Raw genomic sequence first — 19,288 nt, 5'->3', positions numbered from 1 at the left:
AGTTGTTTGATGATGAATCTGAGGACATGAATTGATGGGGACCAATGGGGGATTGTTGAAAGGGTGGTTGGTTGGTTGGTTGCAGGACTGTTTTGTGTCAGCGGCATTGGTGGGGGGAAGGCGGGAGCAGGAAGAGTGGCATCTGCATTTCCTTGTGACACGGGTCCACTGGTGCAGCCTAAGTGAACCTTGCATTAATAAGGGCATCCCTGGAAACAATGCGAGCAGATGGAAGTGCATTGCCATCATTAACCTCCTCCTCCCCCTCTGAATAGTCTGAGGAGGGTCTGAGCTCTTCGCCTTGTTCCTCTTGCTGGTCCATGCCTCGCTGTTCTGCAGAACACAGCAAACCACGGCCATTCTGGAGACCCTGGTTGGTGCATACTGAAGGGCGCCTCCAGATCTGTTCAAGCACTTGAAGTGCATCTTCAAGCATGCTGATGGTCTGTTCAATCACACATCTGGTGGTGATAGGACATTCATTGTAGCGCAGTTGGCTCTCAGATGGGTGTCATGAGCCAAGTTTGCAGCAGGTATCCCTCGTCACCTAGTAGCCACTCACTTGTCTTATGCATTTCTGGGCAGCCAACTGGGAGATCCTGGTTATGTCCCCGACAGAACCCTGGAAGGATCCAGAGGCAAAAAAGTTGAGGGCAGTGGTGATTTTGAGAGCCACTGCTAAAGCGTGGCCAGCAGGTAGCCGGCCTTCTTCTAAGGAGGCTGCAGATGTCCGCTACCACCTGACATGACATCCTGAGCTTCCTGAGACACTGGTGTTCATGCATGTCAAGGAAACTCAGCCTCTGCCTGTAGACCCTGTTTCGTGGGTATTGCCTCTTGCAAGCTGCTCCCCTCTCTGCTGTGGAGCTGCAGGTCTGTGAGCAGCAGGCTGCAGTAGGTGCTGTTGTTGGTCATCTTGGTACTCATCTGAGGTCCAATCTAAGGCAGCATAAGCGGCACCTATCCTGATGTGATAGAGCAAACCTCCAAATTGTAGAAAGTAACCTCTCAGCAAAAGTACCGTCAACAAACCCTTTTCCACAAGCAGGTAAGAAAGCAGCTGTGAGTACTGAGTATTTATTGGCATATTTCTGAGATTGATTCAGCCCCCTCAATTGTATCTGTGTACTTGCCTTGGTTTCACTGGCGAGTTTCAGGAAGCCCATGGATCCAACGTTAAAGTCAAAAGTGTGTGTTCATATTGCTCTAATTGTGCGATTAACATATAGTAATTGGCAACTCGCCTCTCCCGAGGGGGTAGTGCACACGCAACCTAACGCACTCGAGTTAAATGTGGAAGTCGGTGGGTTGGAGCCAGCTTCCCGACGCGCTGACATTTGTCCCGGTTTTACCCCCACACCGAAACCCACATGCTCTTCCAGGTGTTCTAAGCATCTATGCTGTCCAAGATGTGAAATGTGAAAACTATTCCTTTTGTTCTTCTTTCATTATTAACCAACTTTCGCCCACAGAAACAAGACCCGGTGGGTCTCCAATCCTAAATAGGAGGCGATTAAACATACATGAAATTCAGGGCACAACACAGGGGTGGGCATTGTGCCAGCTGCAATTCTACTGCAGCTGGACAAGAAAAGCTATTGAGCTTACCTCCTGTAGGCTGTCTTGCTGAAATTGATGGTGGATCACACTCATATGTTGCTCTTTTGTAGCTAACGTGAACAAAATATGCAAAGCAATAACAGTTCCAAAAATGGAGCATTATTGGGATATATAAGGCAAATAGTGATAGATTGTTTCCACTGTTTGGCAAGACCATAACAGATGGCATAAATTTAAGATAATTATTACAAGAATTAAAGGACAGGTTGAAATATATTCCTTTACATAGAGGGTAGTTATAATGTGGAACTTTTTGCCACAAAGTGTTGTTGAAGCAGAGCCATAAATTATTTTTGGTCGTTGCTTTAAAAAATAAAGAGGAATATTAAAGGGTACACGGAATGAGCAGTAGAGTAGTTTAGGTGGAGAAAAGCACTGGCACAGACTTGGTGGATCAGATGACCTGTTTCTGTGTTGTAAATTCTGTGATTTCAATGAGATTTAGTGACAACCCAGTAAAACCCTGAACAGTTCACTGAAAAACAAAACAAATCATCATGGTTGAGGGCTTAATTGTCAGTCACTCCTACGATTGTTAATTCTGACATTCTTAACACTGGAAAAGAAAGAGGTAAAATAATCTGGTGTTACTTAGGTGCTTTAAACATTAAATTTTTAAAAATAACATTCCCTTTAGGACGTACAAGAAATATTATGCAGGGAATAGCATGAAGTCATTACTTTTTGTTATGCATTCCCAGGGTTGTGAACTTCACTGGCAAGACTGGCATTTATTGTCCATCCCTAGTTCCCGAGAAGGTGGAAGTGGGCCGTCTTGAACCCCAACAGTCCATGTGCTGAAAGTGCTCCCAACAATCCTGTTAGAGAGGGAGTCCCAGGATTTTGACCCAGTGACGATGCAGGAACGGTAGGATGATGTGTGACTCAGAGGTGAATTTGGAGATTATGGTTTTACCATACACATGCTGTCGTTGTACGTCCATGTGGTGGAGGTTGCGGGTTTTGGAGGTGTTGCCAAATAAGCCTTGGCAAGTTGCTGCTGTGTATCCTGTCGATAGCGCATACTGCAGCCACGGTACACTGGTGGTGGAGGGGGTGAATATTTAGGTTGGTGGATGAGATGCCAATCAAGCAGACTGCTGTTGTGCTTCTTGAGTCTTGTTGCAGCTGCATTCATCTCGGCAAGTTTCAACTATTCCATTGCACTCCTGACTTGTGCTTTGTAGGTGATGGTTAGTCTGGAGGTGAGCCACTTGCAACAGAATACCCAGCCTCTGACCTGCTCTAATGGCTAAGGCATTTATATGGCTGGCCCAGTTGAGTTTCTCATCAATGGTGACCCCCAGGATGTTGATGGTGGGGGACTCGGTGATGGTAATGCCATTGAATGTCAAGAGGAGATGGTTCAGATCTATTTTGTTGCAGGTGGTCATTGCCCGGCACTTTTGTAGTACAAATGTTACTTAACAATTATCAACCCAAGGTTGTCCAGGTCTTGCTGCATGTGGCCACGTCTCCACCACCTCACTCGACCCCTGCACTCTCTCTGATTTGTCACACTGCTTGTCTGACATCCAGAACTGGATGAGCAGAAATTTCCTCCAACTAAATATTGGGAAGACCAAAGCCATTGTTTTTGGTCCCCGCCACAAATTCCATTCCCTAGCGACCGACTCCATCCCTCTCCCTGGCAACTGTCCGAGGCCAGACCGTTCGCAACCTTGGCGTCGTATTTGACCCTGAAATGAGCTTCCAACCACATATCCATGCCATGACCAAGACCGCCTACTTCCACCTCCGTAACATCGCCCGGCTCTGCCCTGTCTCAGCTCATCTACTGCTTAAACCCTCAACTATGCCTTTGTTACCTCTAGACTTGCCCTTCCAGCCGGCCTCCCATCTTCCACCCTCCATCACTCTGCTGCCCGTATCCTAACTCGCACCAAGTCCTGCTTACCCATCATCCCTGTGCTCGTTGATCTACGTTGACTTCCAGTCTGGCAATGCCTTCATTTTAAAATTCTCATCCTTGTTTTCAAATCCCTCCATGGTTTCACCCCTCCCTAACTCTAACTTCGTCCAGCCCTAAAATCATTCGAGATCTCTGCACAGCTCCAATACTTGCCTCTTGCGCATCCCCTATTTTAATCACTCCACCACTGGTGGCTCTTTCAGCTTCCTAGGCCAGAAACTCTGGAATTCCCTCCCTAAATCTCTCCACCTCTTTACCTTTCTCTCCTCCTTTAAGATGCTCCTTAAAACCTACCACTTTGACCAAGCTTTCGGTCATCTGTCCTAATATCTCCTTCTGTGGCTCGGTGTCAAATTTTATTTGATAACGCTCCTCTGAAGCGCCTTGGGATGTTTTACTATGTTAAAAACGCTATATAAATGCGAGTTGTTGTTGTTGTAATGTTTCATTATCTGAGGAGTTGTGAATTGAACCGAACACTGTGCAATCATTGGCAAACATCCCCACTTCTGACCATATGATGGAGGGATGGTCATTGGTGAAGCAGCTGAAGACAGTTGGGCTTAGGACACTGCCCTGAGGAACATCTGTAGAATGTCCTGCAATTGAGATCGTTGGCCTCCAACAACCACAACCATCATCTTTTGTGTCAGGTATGGCTCCAGGAACTCGAGAATTTTCCCCCAATCCGCACACACTTCAGTTTTACCAGGGATCCTTGCTGCTTTGATGTCGAGAGCAGTCAGTCTCACTTCACCTCTAGAATTCAAGTCTGGTGTCCATATTTGGACCAAGGCTATAATAAGGTATGGAGCCGAGTAGTCTTGGCGGAACCTGAACTGAGCATTGGTGAGCAGGTTATTGGTGAGTAAATGCCACTTGATAGCAGTATTGACGACTCCTTTTCAGTGCAATACTGAGATGAGTGCTGCACTATCGGAGGTGACTTTTTCAGAAGAGACATTAAACCCAAGCCTAGTCTGCCCCCTCAGGTGGAGTAGAACATCCCACGCCACTATTCAAAGAGGAAAAAGGGAGTTCTCCCGGTGTCTTGGTCAACATTTATCTCTCAACCAACATCTAAAAATAGATTATCTGGTCATTTAGTTTATTACTGTTTGTGGTACCTCACTGTGTGCAAATTGGCTGCTGCGTTTCCTACATTACAACAGTGATTACGTTTCAAAAGTACTTTGTTAGCTGTAAAGATCTTTGGGCCATCCTGAGGTTATGAAAGGCACTATATAAAATGCAAGTTCTTTCTTTCTTTCTTCCATCACTTTGCTGATGAATGGGAGTGGGCTGATAGTGCTAAATCCAGCCTGACCAATTATTGCCCTGCTTTTGCAGACAAGAGATACCGGAGCAATTTTCTAAATTGTTAGGTAGATGCCATTGTTGTAGCTGTACTGCAGGGCAATAATTGGTCAGGCTGGATTTAGCACTGCTTTTGCGGAAAAGAGATACCTGAGCAATTTTCTAAATTGTTGGGTAGATGCCATTGTTGAGGCTGTACTGTAGAATTACGATCCCTTGCTTGATGCTTCCTCCAAGTAGTGTTCAACGTAGAGAAATACTCAAAAATAACAACAGAAAATGCTGGAAAAACTCAGCAGGTCAGGCAACATCCGTGGAGAGAAATTTGAGTTGACGTTTCGGGTCGAAACCCTTCTTCAAAACTGGAAAGAAAAGAAAATAGATCGAAGGCAAGGCTGCGATCGAACAAAAGAGACAATAAAAGGTATTCGAAGCCAGACGAGATGGTAATAGGCCCGTGGAAGCGGTGGGGAGTGGTGGGGGGCAGATAGGCGGTAATCAACAGGAGGTTTCCGTGCTCATGTTTGATCTGAAGCCTTGAGATGTTGAGGACTCTGGTGAATCTGTCCTGCTAGCTGGTCACCCAGGGATGATGATGGAGGGATCTGGGATGTTGGCTGATAGGTATGATTCCGAGTATGATTTTGTCAGGCTGTTGCTGGACTAATCTTTGGGACAGCTCTCCCAACTTTGGCACCAGTCTCCTGGTGTTAGTGAGGAGGACTTTGCAGGATTGACTGGGCTGAGTGTGCCTTCATTGCGTCCTGATTCGATGCCTAAGGTCACAGTCGAGTGGTTCATCCAGTTTTATTCTTTGTAGTGGTTTGATACAACTGAGTGGCTTTCTAGTTAAGAGTTGGTGGGTGATTGGAGTCACATATGGGCCAAACCTGGTAAGGATGGCAAATCTGCAAATGAAATCTCCCTGAGAATCCAAGCTCAGATAATACTAAATTCCAGAAATCTCAAGTCAATTAAAGCCTGCATAATGCATTTGGGATGTGGAATCTCAGTGAACCCCAACTGACAATTCTGACTGTTGTATCCAACTGCAGATTTATTAATGCCAAAGAAAAGTCCAATTCAGAATGTCCAAAATGCTTGTCACATTTCACCCAAAAGTAAATTTTGTAAAATCAATAGTACACAACTTAATTACAATGAAGGTTAAACTTCTAACAAATTACAATAATGAATGATTTCAATTAGGAAAGCAGTAACAATCATGAATAATGTAAAGCATCAAACAGTTTCTATATGGTTGTATTCTAAACTCAAACAGTAGTTAATAAAAGTGTTTTTGTACTACATTGAGTATTCACAATTGGAGTGGAGGAGCTGTTAAAACAAATTAAACTCCCCACAGAAAGCTAGGGCTGGTATTTAACAGTGTAAGGACCCTTTTAATAATGAGGTTTATGTTCCTGCAACGTCACGGTCACCTTCACAGCCACTGGCAATGCAGTCCTTGCCCTGCTCTGAGGTTACAGTTGTGGCTTCAGCAGGTGGCACATTTCAGTGAGGACGTCCTTACTGAAGCTCAGACCTCTCACACATTGTTCCTCACTGAGGTTCAGGAAGGAGAATTGCTCTCTGAACACTCTTGGTGGATATGGCCTCCTGCTGAGAGCCCTTCTCTCCCTCCTCCTCCTCCTCCTCCTCCTCTCTCTTCCAGCAGCTTGTCCTGCTCTGTGAGCCCTCTGCTCATTCTCCAAGTCATGGTGTATTCCAAGGGGAATTCCAGCTAGTACACTCATGTCTGGCAGCAAGTGGTTTGTGCAGAATCCTTGAACTCAGGAAAAAGTATTTCTGCACCTGCCACACCACTCCCTGTAGACTTTGGCAACTTTAAACAACTATAGAAAGCACCAAACACTTGTAGATGCATACCAACAGCCAGAAGAAATCAACCAGCAACTCACCTGCAAGAAGTTGATGATTCCTTTAAATAGTGCTGGTGGGGGGTCCTTCCTGCTACTGAATGCGTGTTCTGCTGTGAGGTTAAGAGAGTGCGTTAGCTGGAGCGTTGAGCTTCAATGACAGCGCTGGCATCAAATCAGCATTGCACACTGACTGACATCATGATCTGCCTGCTCTGCATACTTCTTCAGAGCATTCACTGCACACGTGCTAACGCTCTTACCAACATGGCGTCCGGCTCGATTCACCTTACAAGTGTGCGCGCGCACCACGGACGCCATTTTGGACCTCTAAAGGCACTCGTAGTACCCAAAAAATGTGCGCTATGGATCAGAATTTTGTGACTTTGTTCTTAATTTTCCTTTATCTCTTTTTATCTGTCTTAATCCAATCTTTCTTGCCCTCTCGTTATTTCTTTTCTGTACCTAATTTGAATAATTCACCCTCTTTCCTTCTCCGTCATTATTCTGTTTCTTTCTCTATCCTTCAAACTCTTGGTTAAGGAGATAGACTGCTGGTCCCGTCGTTCGCCAGATGCCCCGTTATCAGCTCGCACTTCCAACAATTTGCAGCGCAAAGATTTTTTGAGCTGAAGGGTGAGGGAAAAAGTTTAACTAACTAATTGATAGCTATGGCGACATGAAAGTGATTAGGAAATAAATTCAAACGGTACTGAAACCACACATAAAATATCTCCTTACTATACAGGGTTTTAAGAAGTTACTTACAATCACTCATTCAAGAAAATAAATGTGATTATTAAAAATTACATTACAGCTGCTCCTTTTATCTTGCAAGTTCTTTAAACTTCCAGATGAATGTACATTTATAAAGTGTTAATCATTTGAAGTGTTAATTAAATAATGTATTGCCTGGACTGCACTTGTTAATTATGCAGTTCAAGGACTGTACAGATTTATGAAGTGTGATACACATGCCCTGAATTCTCACTTCCGATATTCAGCATTATACTCTATATATGCCATGCTGGATTAAATCCTGCAAAAAAAATTACACAGTAGATTGTTACGCTATTTAGGTCTAGAATTTCAAATTAAGCTTTTAAAATAAATATATGTTCTTCATTAGATCACATATGTAGAAACAAAACAAGTGGCAGTGCGAAGCAACATAAAATCAAATTAATCTACAGCACTTTTTATAATGCCAGCATCATTTTTGAAAACTGAAGAGTTTCTTTCCATTTTAATGGATGTGTGCTCTCACAGTTAATAATGAGTTTTAAAAAATCACAATGTCAAATTAGTGATTTTGTTAAAGCTTCATAATTCTACAGTTTTAATCACTCAGCTTCCTTGGGCTGTTGGGTTTGAGGAGGAGAATATTAAATTCTGTGCGTTGGGGCTAGGGAGCCAATGTAGAGCAGTGAGCAAGATACTGAGTTTTGGATTAGTTGGAGGGGGCAGATTGGAGGCTGGCAAGAAGGGCATTATTGATAGCCTTAACTGGACTGTATGCAATCCCTTTATTGATTACATATTAAAATTACCAGCTGAATTACAAATTCCCATTCCAAAATAATTGTAAAATCTCAATTTCAAACTCTCGTACAGCAATTTTAAAATTGCACACAATTATCTGCAATATATGTTGCACGTATAGGTAGTGCGGTGAAAAGAATTTTCAATAGTCACATAACGTTAGAAGTAATAAAACTAGCTGCAATTGCATGGCACTGAATCAGTCCTCCATTGTGCTCCAGAGTCTATCAAATAACTTAGTACCAAATGAATAGTGTAACTCAGGCATAGTATATTGATGGGTTTGTATGTGATCTGCAAGTAATTTCAATAATTAAATTATTTAAATCAATAGTTTCAGCATCTGAAAATGCCAATTGCAGTCCTGCGATTATAGGTCCCAGCTGTGGAATGCTTGAGGCTGACTTTCCAAATATTGCTTGCCCTTGGCATTCACCACCCCTCCTCTCCCCCCGCAACCCCACCCCAACTCCCTCTGGAGAAACGTTCCCTACTTCCCAGAGCTCCAACCATTCCCCCACCACCACTGAGAGCATGTGACACCCTGCCCCGACTTAATGCCCCCACCCAATAGTTTCCTTGCCTCTGCAGCCCTCCCTTCCCTGTTCCCACCCAGTCATCCTTCATCTTCACCTCTCCTGTCCCCTTCACCCTCATCACCCCTTCTCCCTCCCCCATTCTTTACCATCTATCCCTGTTTCTCACTTCCCCATTCCTATTCCTCATTTCCCCCTCCTCTCCCTCACCTTCTGTTCTCCTGCCCTTGTTCTCCCTTTCTTCTCCTCTCCCTCTACTCTATTCCCATTCTCTCCCTCTTCTCTGACACCTGTCACCCATCCCCATTCCTTCCTCTTCCCAAACCCAATTCCCTTCTTCCCCACTCTATCCCATCCCCACTCTCTTCCTCTCTCCTCCCTGTTCCATTCCCCTTCGCCCTTTCCTCTCCGGTGTCCCTCCCCCTTTTCCTGCTAGGTATCTTTTTTAATTGTTTGCAAAAATATATATATTTTTTAAAAACACACATGAAATTCCTTTCCTGATGTGATAATTAGCACAGAATTAGGTAGTATTGTCTAAATCAGATTCCAAGACAAAATTGATTAATACTTGCTTTTCCTGTTCATACTTTATAAATAGTTTGAACGGCCTGTGTTTGTTATCTGTATTTCAGTATAGCTTACTGTAACCATGATTACCACCGAGCACAGACAAAATCACCAAGACCGAGGTGAAATGACCATATGAGAGATAAACATCCAAAATCCCACTTGCACCGATAGCAGTAATGTCTCTGGATCGAATTCCTCTATTCCATAAAACTCTGCATAGACACGATGTCTGTCGTACATTGATAGGATTCAAACACATGACTTCAGCAGCACCACCTGGGTCATAGCTTCTGGTCAGACCCTTACTCCCTCCATGTGCATTTCAATTTTGTTGCTGAAGATTTCAACAGTACTTCGTATTGGCAAAATGTTAGCCAGATTGATGGAGTAAATCTCTCGAGAGAGAGTGGACTCTACTTAGGCCAAGGTAAACACTGTTACATTAGAGTGTTTGTCCGCATAGTTAATTAAATGATCTTGCACAGCCATGCAAACTCTGCAGCATTCCGTTTACCAACCTATACATTACCAAAGTTCTTAAAACAGGTACTTTGTTAATACATTTAAAATTCCTTAAAATGTTCATTCTTTCCAATCTAGTGATAAAAATCACAAATTACTACATTTCTAATCACAAGGCAGTTTTGCAGAGTCCAAATTCAATCACAGTAACCCATTAAATACCCTAAAGAAATGAGGCCAACTAGGAATTCAAACAGATATTCACTTGCCTTTATCCCCACCTATACTGCAAAACAGGTTTCATGCTCTATTGACTCTACATGAACCCAAAATGTGACAGTCTGGTGAATTCGACATTCCGGACTGAACCAATATCAAGAAAAGAAACACTAGCTGCACAAATCTATTCATGGAGGAGAAAGGTAGCAAATTAAGGCTGCACAATGCTTTCCCTTTCTTTGACTGTTATTCTAACATTATTTGTTCAAATACCTAATTTTCATGAAAATGATATGACCTTTTACAAAGACAGGAACCCTTTCCAAAAGTATAATGTTGATATTCTAATTGAGATGGATGGCAGCTGTTGTATCTATGCTTTAATGCGTTCAATCAAGCATGTAGATACATTTAATTGAATCAGAGTCAGGCAGACAGGCTTCTAACTGTGATCTTTACTTTATTGGTAAAATGGCTGACTGCAGCTTTCCCGGGTAATCCCCATAATGCAATGCACATTACATTACCGTATTAACTGGTGTTAAACTCGCACATTACATTACCGTATTGACTGGTGTCAAGCTCACAATCAATACATGACATCCCCCTTTTCCTTGGAAACAAACTTGAAGTTTACAAACAGTTACTTACAATAACACTGCATAACTTATTTGATTTATAAACTTTTTACAAACTTGTGTCTTACCACACAACTAAATAATTCCCAGGTTTAAACATTTAACATCACCCATGCAGTTCTCGCACAGTTTATGTTGTGACATAATCAGACAATCTTTGGGGTTTTCTTTTAACCCTTTGAGGTCTGGCTGTATTGGGTATGTCTGACATGTTGATGTCAGTGGGTATTGCCTGTGTCACAGTGGTATGTGTCAGGGTCTACTATACTGTCCTCAGTCCCTTGTGTTTCCTCCTGCTCATGGAGTGTCTCCTTTGGTCCATTGGTTCTGTATTTCTTCACAAACGTAGTGTTTCTCGAGTAGCGTGCTCCGTCTGGAGATTCTACTACTACTTGACTCCCTGTTTTACTCAAAACTTTGTGCGGTGTGGCATTAAAAGGAGTGGTGAACTTGTCCACTTTGTCCTGCCGTACCAGCACCGTGTCGCCAACTTCCACCTCCGAGTATTGTGTTCTCCGCCGTTCATCTGCGTACAGTTTGGACTTGCCTTTTTGTTCTGCATCCCGGTCACGTACTTCCATGTCTGCACGCGACTCTGTGATGTCTGGCGGCTTTCCTCTCATTTTCCGTTTAAAGAGCAGCTCTGCCGGGCTCTTTCCTGTTGTGGCATGGTCAATGCTCCTGTACACAGTCACATATTTTCTAAGTTCACGTTTCCAATCTAGTCCTTCTGACTGAGCAATTCTGATTCTCTTCATCAGCGATGCATTCTGGCACTCGACTTCTCCGTTAACCTGAGCCCATTTTGCTGTCATTTTCAGGTGTTTGATCCCGTTGTTTTCACAGTATTCTTTGAATAATTCAGATCTGAATTGGGGACCATTATCAGATTTGCAGGTGATTGGCAAACCATGACGGCTGAAGATTGAGTCTAAACTATCAATAACCTTCTCTGTTGTTGTGGAGGTCATGATGTCGTATTCATAGTAGCGACTATAATAATCAACTACCACAAGAATGGAGTGGTTGGATGGCAAGGGTCCCAGTAAGTCTATAGCTACATCCTGCCAGGGGCCCTCCGGCAATGGTGTTGGTCTCAACGGTTCAGGTGGGTCGGGTCTGGCTACTATCTGACAGCCGTGGCACGCTTTACAGTGTTTTTCAGCTGCCTTGTCCATGCCAGGCCACCAAACCTTAGTTCTGAGATGTTGCTTTGTTCCAACTATTCCCAAGTGTCCTTCATGTGCTAACACCAGGGCTCATGCGTGTAACACTGTGGGTAGCACGATGCGTGTTCCCCGAAGAACTAGGTACCCCACTACGCACAGCTCATTTGCAATTGCTGCATAAGCTTTACATTTCTCAAAATGTCTGTTCGTGATTGCCTTCCGTACCTCAATCAGCTCTGGGTCGGTAGCAGAGGCTTCCTCCACCTCTCTAGTAGTGAGTGCTTTTGGTGTCGCACTCACAGCTACAAATCTCACATATTCATCTGAGCCGTGAGAATGTCTCTCCTGTTTTGCTGTCTCCCCCAGCAATCGAGACAGTGGGTCTGCAATGTTTTGCTTGCCTGGAATGAGTATCACCTTAAAATTGTACAGCTGTAATCTAAGTACCCATCTCTCTATACGGGCACAGGGTTTAGAGTGTGGGCCGCATATCACTTGTAATGGCTTATGGTCAGTTACCAAGTTAAATTTTCGGCCATACACATATGGATGAAGCCTCTCACAAGCCCATACAAGAGCTAAGGCCTCTCTCTCTCTTTAAGAGTATTTCCTCTCACAGTCTGTTAAACTACGACTTGCATAGCATATTGGCACCTCTTGTCCCTGTTGGTCCTGAACTAGTACTGCGCCTAAACCTACAGGACTGGCATCTGCTATCACCTTGGTTGGTGCGTCCTTATCAAAATATGCTAAAGTGCCGGCTCTGGCCAACTCTTCCTTGAGTGCACTGAATGACTGTCTCTGTTGTGATCCAAATTTAAATGGTGTGTCTTTTCTCGTCAGGCGTCGCAGTGGCTCTGATGGCGTTGCAAACTGCGGGATGAATCTGCTACTGTACTCAACGAGTCCCAAGAAACTCCTCACCTCTGTAGCATTGTCTGGTTCCCGAGCTTCTGCCACTCTCTCTGCTGTTGGTCCGATGCCCTTTTCAGACAACAGGATTCCCATGGAAATCAATCGGTCCATGTTGAATTGGCACTTCTGAATTTAGTGTCAGTCCACTTTCCATTAGTCTGGTCATGACAGTGTGCAGGCGTCTGTCGTGCGTTTCCTGGTCGTGTGCATGCACGATAATGTCGTCTGAGATGTTTTCAACACCCTCTATTCCAGCTAAGGCATTAGCTATCTCGTGCTGATATTGCTCACTAGCTGAAGATACACCGAATATCAGCCTCTTGTACCTGTATACTCCGTTATGTACTGCAAACGTTGTGATTTCTCGTGACTCAGGGGTCAGTTCTAACTGGTGATAACCCCATTTCAGGTCTAGCTTACTGAACACCATCGAGCCGTTCATACCTTGGAGTATCTCATCAACGGTGGGGATTGGATATCGTTCCCTCACTATTGCCTGGTTTGCTCGTCTCATGTCTAGGCATAACCTTACATCCTTATCCGCTTTTGGTACAATAACCAGAGGATTTACCCATGGGGTGGGACCAGTTACAGGTTCGATAATGTCCATGTCCCTCAATTGTTTTATTTTGGCCTCCACTGCCCCCCTTAAGTTGAATGGTATACGCCTGAGTGGCTGGGCCACAGGCTTCACTTGTGGGTCGATGTACAAACTGATCTGTTTTGTGTTCAACCTTCCTGCTGCCTGGAACACCTTTGGATACCGCTGTTCTAGTAGCTGTCTTACATCTACCACAGCTGAGACATCTGCGCCTATTTTTAAAACTCCCAGTTTCATGGCTGTCTCCCTTCCTAGCAATGGCTCTCCATGGCCTTTAACCACAATGAACTCCGCCTGCTCAGTTCTCTTACCTATTGTAATCCCACATGTGAACACACCTTTAATTGACAGTGGTCGGCTAGAAGCATAAGAGAATAACTTTCTCTCTGTCTTAGGGACATGTGACTGACACTTAATGTGTTCTGACTTTAATCCTTTCCATGTATTCTCATCTATCACATTATTAGTTGCACCCGAATCAATTAACATTCTCAGGTTTACTCCCCACACACAAAAGGTAAGTCTCTCTGTCCTGTTATTTCCAGTAACAGCCAATGCAAAGTAATTTTGTTCCTCTACATTGTTCACACTGTGTTTCTTTGTACCCTTTTTGCGGCATACTTTGGAGAAATGATCCTTTCCCTTGCACTTATGACACGTTTGTCCGCATGCTGGGCATTTCGGATCTCTGCCCATGTGGTCTGTGTGTCCACATCTGTAACATTTCCTTTTGTTCCTATCGCCATTTCCTTTTGGTTTCTCTGTCGAGCTTTTCGTATAATACCCTCTTTTCTGTGTAACACGACGAACGGTATCTGTCTCCGCCTTCTCTGTGCATGACATGGCTGACATCTGCTCCTCGACGTTTTCACAGTGAGGCCAATTGTAACGTGCGGGCGAGCGTTAGATCATGCCCTTCCTCTAGCAATTTCCTCCGCACATAGGCTGACGTGCACCTACTCAGGATAGCGTCTCTTATTTGATTATCTGCATCCCCCCCAAAAGCACAGTCTTTAGCAGCCTGCCGCAAGCGAGTAGCAAATTGTTGTACAGTCTCACCTGTCTTCTGGGACAACTTATGAAAAGTCTGTCTAGCAAATGCTGCGTTGACCTGGGGCACGAAGTAGTGATTCAAAGCACTAACCACCGCCGTGTAGTCTGCTGGCTCTCCTGTGTCCGATAGAGTCGAAAAAATATCCTGGACATCTGGACCTGCTAGGTGTAGAAGTAGAGCTCTTCTCCTCTGCTTTGTGGCAGCTGTAGAGGTATCGTCGATAATGAGTCCTTTGCCGTCGGCATAAAGCTCAAAAGACGTTAACCACCTCGTCCATCTTGGACCCAACGTAGCTGGCTCGGCAAAACATGCTAGCTAACTAAAACTTGGGCAACTCCCTATTTAAAAATGATTCCTTTCGTTATCCTCGTCACCAATGTTGTATCTATGCTTTAATGCGTTCAATCAAGCATGTAGACACGTCGAATTAAATCAGAGTCAGGCAGATAGGCTTCTAACTGTGATCTTTACTTTATTGGTAAAATGGCTGACTGCAGCTTTCCCGGGTAATTCCCATAATGCACGCACATTGCATTACCGTATTAACTGGTGTTAAACTCACAATCAATACACGACAGTAGCCACAACCATTTATCTAATCGAATAACTATGCCAATAAAATCACATACTTCAAGCTTTAAAGGAACTGGAAAGGATAGAGAGCATTTATGTAAAAGGTACACCCCCATATGTGTACTATCTGAAACACAGTATCTTCTACCTTGAAGGAAATCTATTAAATTTTGGGTGTCATTTCACCTCTCATGGAAGGCAACCTTGTCTCTGCTCACTCCAGAGCAGTTCCATTTTGTGCACCCTGAAGTAGTTCAATTCATTTACATGCAAGTCAGTATTTCAATCCGCCTGCGCTGATGTGGAGGTGTCTGAGCCAGGAAGTATCATTATGAACAGCTAACTGCACAGAAACATCCAGCTGTTACTAAGTTTCCCAAGCTCAGACACCTCCACAGCACCATGCAGGCCGAGCCGAAGAGCAGACCATGAAAACAAAGGGACATTCGCAGCCTGCTTGCACAGCAAACATCATTGCAGCGTAAGCAATAACAAGCATCTCCCAAAATATGTTTTAAACAATGCTGATCCTGCAACTGAACACATTAGTGCACTACAGTGTGAAATGCCAGGATACGAGTTCTTTTTCACTGTATCCCACACAGAATGCTCGGCTGCTTGATCAGGAAAAAACATCGAGCGCAGGTAGTATAATTCTCCACAGGAAGACAAAAGAACACGTCCCAGAATTGGAATAACACATCTAAGGCATTGGGTTAGTTTTACACTGTAAAAGTCCCAGGAAATATGGGCTGAGTTGAGCTGTGCAATTATTCACGCCATACCATAATTTCTTGGAGCTTTTGGATCGCTCCACAAATATCCTCATCTAAACCGTGCAAAATTGAGCACAGCTCTGCCCCTCCACCCCGCAATCAAGTTCATGGCAATCGCGAATTTCCTGGATTTACGCCTGTTTTCTCACCGCAGTCACTTAGACGGAAAAATAATGGTACAGGTGAATGTATTTGATTTAACAGTTCAAAATAATTAATTAAAGTAAATTAAAGTCTCTGCTCCTTCTTGATATTTCGAATTCTTCGCTAAAACACATCAAAACACTTCTTCGTAATTGTGCTTAATGTGTATTGTGTGCACAGAGCAGGGCACTGAAGTGCCCGCACATGCCACTGATGAAAGTGAGAGATCCATTTAGATCCAATTTCAGGCCCAAAGCCAAAGGCCTGAGACTTGTTTAAAACTGTGCCTCTGGCCTCATCTGAATAATTCCTGCAAGCTGCAGGTGGCTGTCGGGCCTCGTGAGGTACTTCACCAGATTCCTCTGAACCAATTTGGGCCAGCTGTGATGACTGCAGTGGCCCACAGGGGTCCGAGCACAACAACAACAAGTATTTAGATAGCACCTTTAACATAGTAAAACGCCCCAAGGTGCTTCACAGGAGTATTACAAGACAAGAAATTTGACAACTAGCCACATAAGGAGAAATTAGGGCAGATGATCAAAAGCTTGGTCAAAGAGGTAGTTTTAAGGAAGGTCTTAAAGGAGGAAAGAGGAGGTAGAGAGGCAGAGAGGTATCGGCAGGGAATTCCAGAGCTTAGGGCCGAGGCAACAGAAGGCACGGCCACCAATGGTTGAGCAATTATAATCAGGGATGCTCAAAAGGGCAGAATTAGAGGAGCTCAGATATCTCGGGGGTGTTGTGGGGCAGGAGGAGATTACAGAGATAGGGAGGGGCGAGGCCATGGAGGGATTTGAAAACAAGGATAAGAATTTTGAAATCGAGACATTGCTTAACCGGGAGCCAATGTAGGTCAGCGAGCACAGGGGTGATGGGTGAACTGGACTTGGTGTGAGTTAGGACACGGACAGCCAAGTTTTGGATGACCTCAAGTTTACGTAGGGTAAAACGTGGGAGGCCAGCCAGGAGTGCGTTGGAATAGTCAAGTCTAGAGGTAACAAAGGCATGGATGAGGGTTTCAGCAGCGGATGAGCTGAGGCAAGGGCGGAGACAGGCGATGTTATGGCAGTCTTAGTAATGCCGTGGATATGTGGTCGGAAGTTCATTTTGGGGTCAAATATGACACCAAGGTTGCGAACAGTGTGGTTCTGCCTCAGACAAATGTTAGGGAGAGGGATGGAGTCAGTGGCTAGGGAATGGAGTTTGTGGCGGGGACCGAAAACAATGGCTTCGTTTTTCCCAAAATTTAATTGAAGAAAATTTCTACTCATCCAGAACTGGATGTCGGACAAGCAGTGTGACAATTTAGAGACAATGGAGGGGTCGAGAGAAGTGGTGGTGAGGTAGAGCTGGGTTTCGTCAGCGTACATGTGGAAACTGATGCTGAGTTTTCGGATGATGTCGCCGAGGGGCAACATGTAGATGAGAAATAGGAGGGGGGCCAAGGATAGATTCTTGGGGGACACAAGAGGTAACGATGCAGAAGTGGGAAGAGAAGCCGTTGCAGGTGATTCTCTGGCTACGATTAGATAGATAAGAATGGAACCAGGCAAGTGCAGTCCCACCCAGCTGGACGACGGTGGAGAGGCGTTGGCGAAGGATGGAGTGGTCAACCATGTCAAAGGCTGCAGACAAGTCAAGAAGGACGAGGAGGGATAGTTTACCTTTGTCACAGTCAAAAGGATGTCATTTATGACTTTGGTGAGAGCCGTTTCGATACTGTGGCAGGGGTGGAAACCTGATCGGAGGGATTCAAACATGGAGCTGCGGGAAAGATGGGCACGGGGATTGGGAAGTGACAACATGTTCAAGGACTTTGGAGAGGAAAGGGAAGTTGGAGATGGGGCGGTAGTTCGCAAGGGTGAAGGGATCAAAGGTTGGTTTTTTGAGAGGTGTGATGACGGCAGATTTGAGGGAGAGGGGGACAGTACATGAGGAAAGAGAACCGTTAACAATGTCAGCTAACAGCCAGAAAAGGAAGTTGGGTGGTCAGCAGTTTGGTGGGAATAGGGTCGAGGGTGCAGGAGGTGTGTCTCATGGACAAGATGAGCACAGGGAGGTCATGAGGGGAGATCGGAGAGAAACTGGAGAAAGATGCGAGTTCAGGGCTAGGGCAGGGGGGAAGCTTAGAGGAAGTTTGGCCCGGTGGGCATGGGGAAGGAAGGGAAGTGGCAGAGGCAGCTGAACGGATGGTCTCAATCTTAGAGACAAAGAGTCCATGAGCTCCTCACACTTGTTGTCAGAGGTGAGGGTGAAGGAGAATGGGGAGAGGGGTTTAAGACGACGGTTAGCAGTGGAGAATAGAAGTTGGGGTTTATCTTTGCATGCCAGAATGATTCTGGAATAGTGAGCAATTTTGGCAGACGAGAGCAAGACCCGATAAAGCTTTATGTGGTCCAGCCAGATCTGGCGGTGAATGGCTAATCCAGTTGTCCGCCATATCCGTTCAAGTCTGAAGAGGAGGAGATGAACAGGAGGGGGCGAGCGTGGGCCCACAACAGCCCATAGTAGTGCACCCCTGCTCCTCCTGGCTCCACATTAAGGTAAGTTAGAAAGAAAAAACTTACCTTTATGTTGGCACCCTCCAGCAGTCCCGTTAAGGACCAAAAGTTCCATTTAAAGAAAACATGAAGAAACTATGCAAGTAATTTGGCCCAGAAATTCGGGTCGGGGGCTTCCCGCGGGTGCAAGCCCCCGACCTGCACTTACCTAGCGCGCCAGCCGTTGAGCTGTGGGCCCACTTGGGATTCCGATCCTGGGCCTCCTTCAACTGCCGGTGCGCTGTGCTTGTCTATCCGAGGGGTGCAGTTAGTTCGATGCGTCCCCTGGGATCACGTGGGCCATGGAGAGCCAATGGTAGCAGGGAATGCTTCAATCATAAGTTTGACAGGAAGAGCTGTCAAACCTATAAATATTATAAGCCCCAAAACTTCACTAAAACTTCAAATAAATTTTTTTAAATATCACATTTTTAAAACTATAAATTACATGAAATAACTATTTTAAACAATAATTTAAATTTTTGAAAAAGTTAATTACATTTTCTAACGGGGCTAAAAATAAACTTTCCTTTCTTTAAAGTATTTAAAAATAATAAACCTGTGGAAAAAATGTTTTAATTTTAATTAATTCACCACTTACCTTGTTAAAAGCAGGCCTTGCGTCTGCTTTTTAAAAGTGTAACTGCTGGAGACTTACCCTCCCGGAGAAAACTACAAAAAAAAACGTTCGACCACTGAACCCCTTCTTTCAGGGAAACAGAACTGCCGGTTTCCCGCGCATGCGCAGTGCATGCATGAAACCGGCACTTTAGTTGGGCCTACGCGTGAGTACCCC

General features: G+C 44.6%; 1 protein-coding gene across 3 annotated transcripts in view; it reads right to left on the bottom strand.

Moving 5' to 3' along the window:
- Window positions 1-19,288, bottom strand: part of fhit (fragile histidine triad diadenosine triphosphatase) — a 1,230,589-nt gene that overhangs the window by 1,046,459 nt on the left and 164,842 nt on the right. The window contains exon 2 of one of the 3 annotated variants that reach the window (XM_086001534.1): window positions 6,793-6,863. The exons of 1 other annotated variant lie outside the window; for it this stretch is intronic. The gene's annotated coding sequence lies outside the window, so the exon portion shown is untranslated. The remainder of the gene's footprint in view (window positions 1-6,792; window positions 6,864-19,288) is intronic. One more of the 3 variants, XM_086001536.1, reaches the window with a different exon arrangement.

This window comes from Somniosus microcephalus, chromosome 11 (genome assembly GCF_052327205.1).
Source record: "Somniosus microcephalus isolate GS21.2 chromosome 11, FLI_Smic_1.0, whole genome shotgun sequence".
NCBI lineage: Eukaryota > Metazoa > Chordata > Chondrichthyes > Squaliformes > Somniosidae > Somniosus > Somniosus microcephalus.
This window is presented reverse-complemented; position numbering and strand designations above follow the sequence as displayed.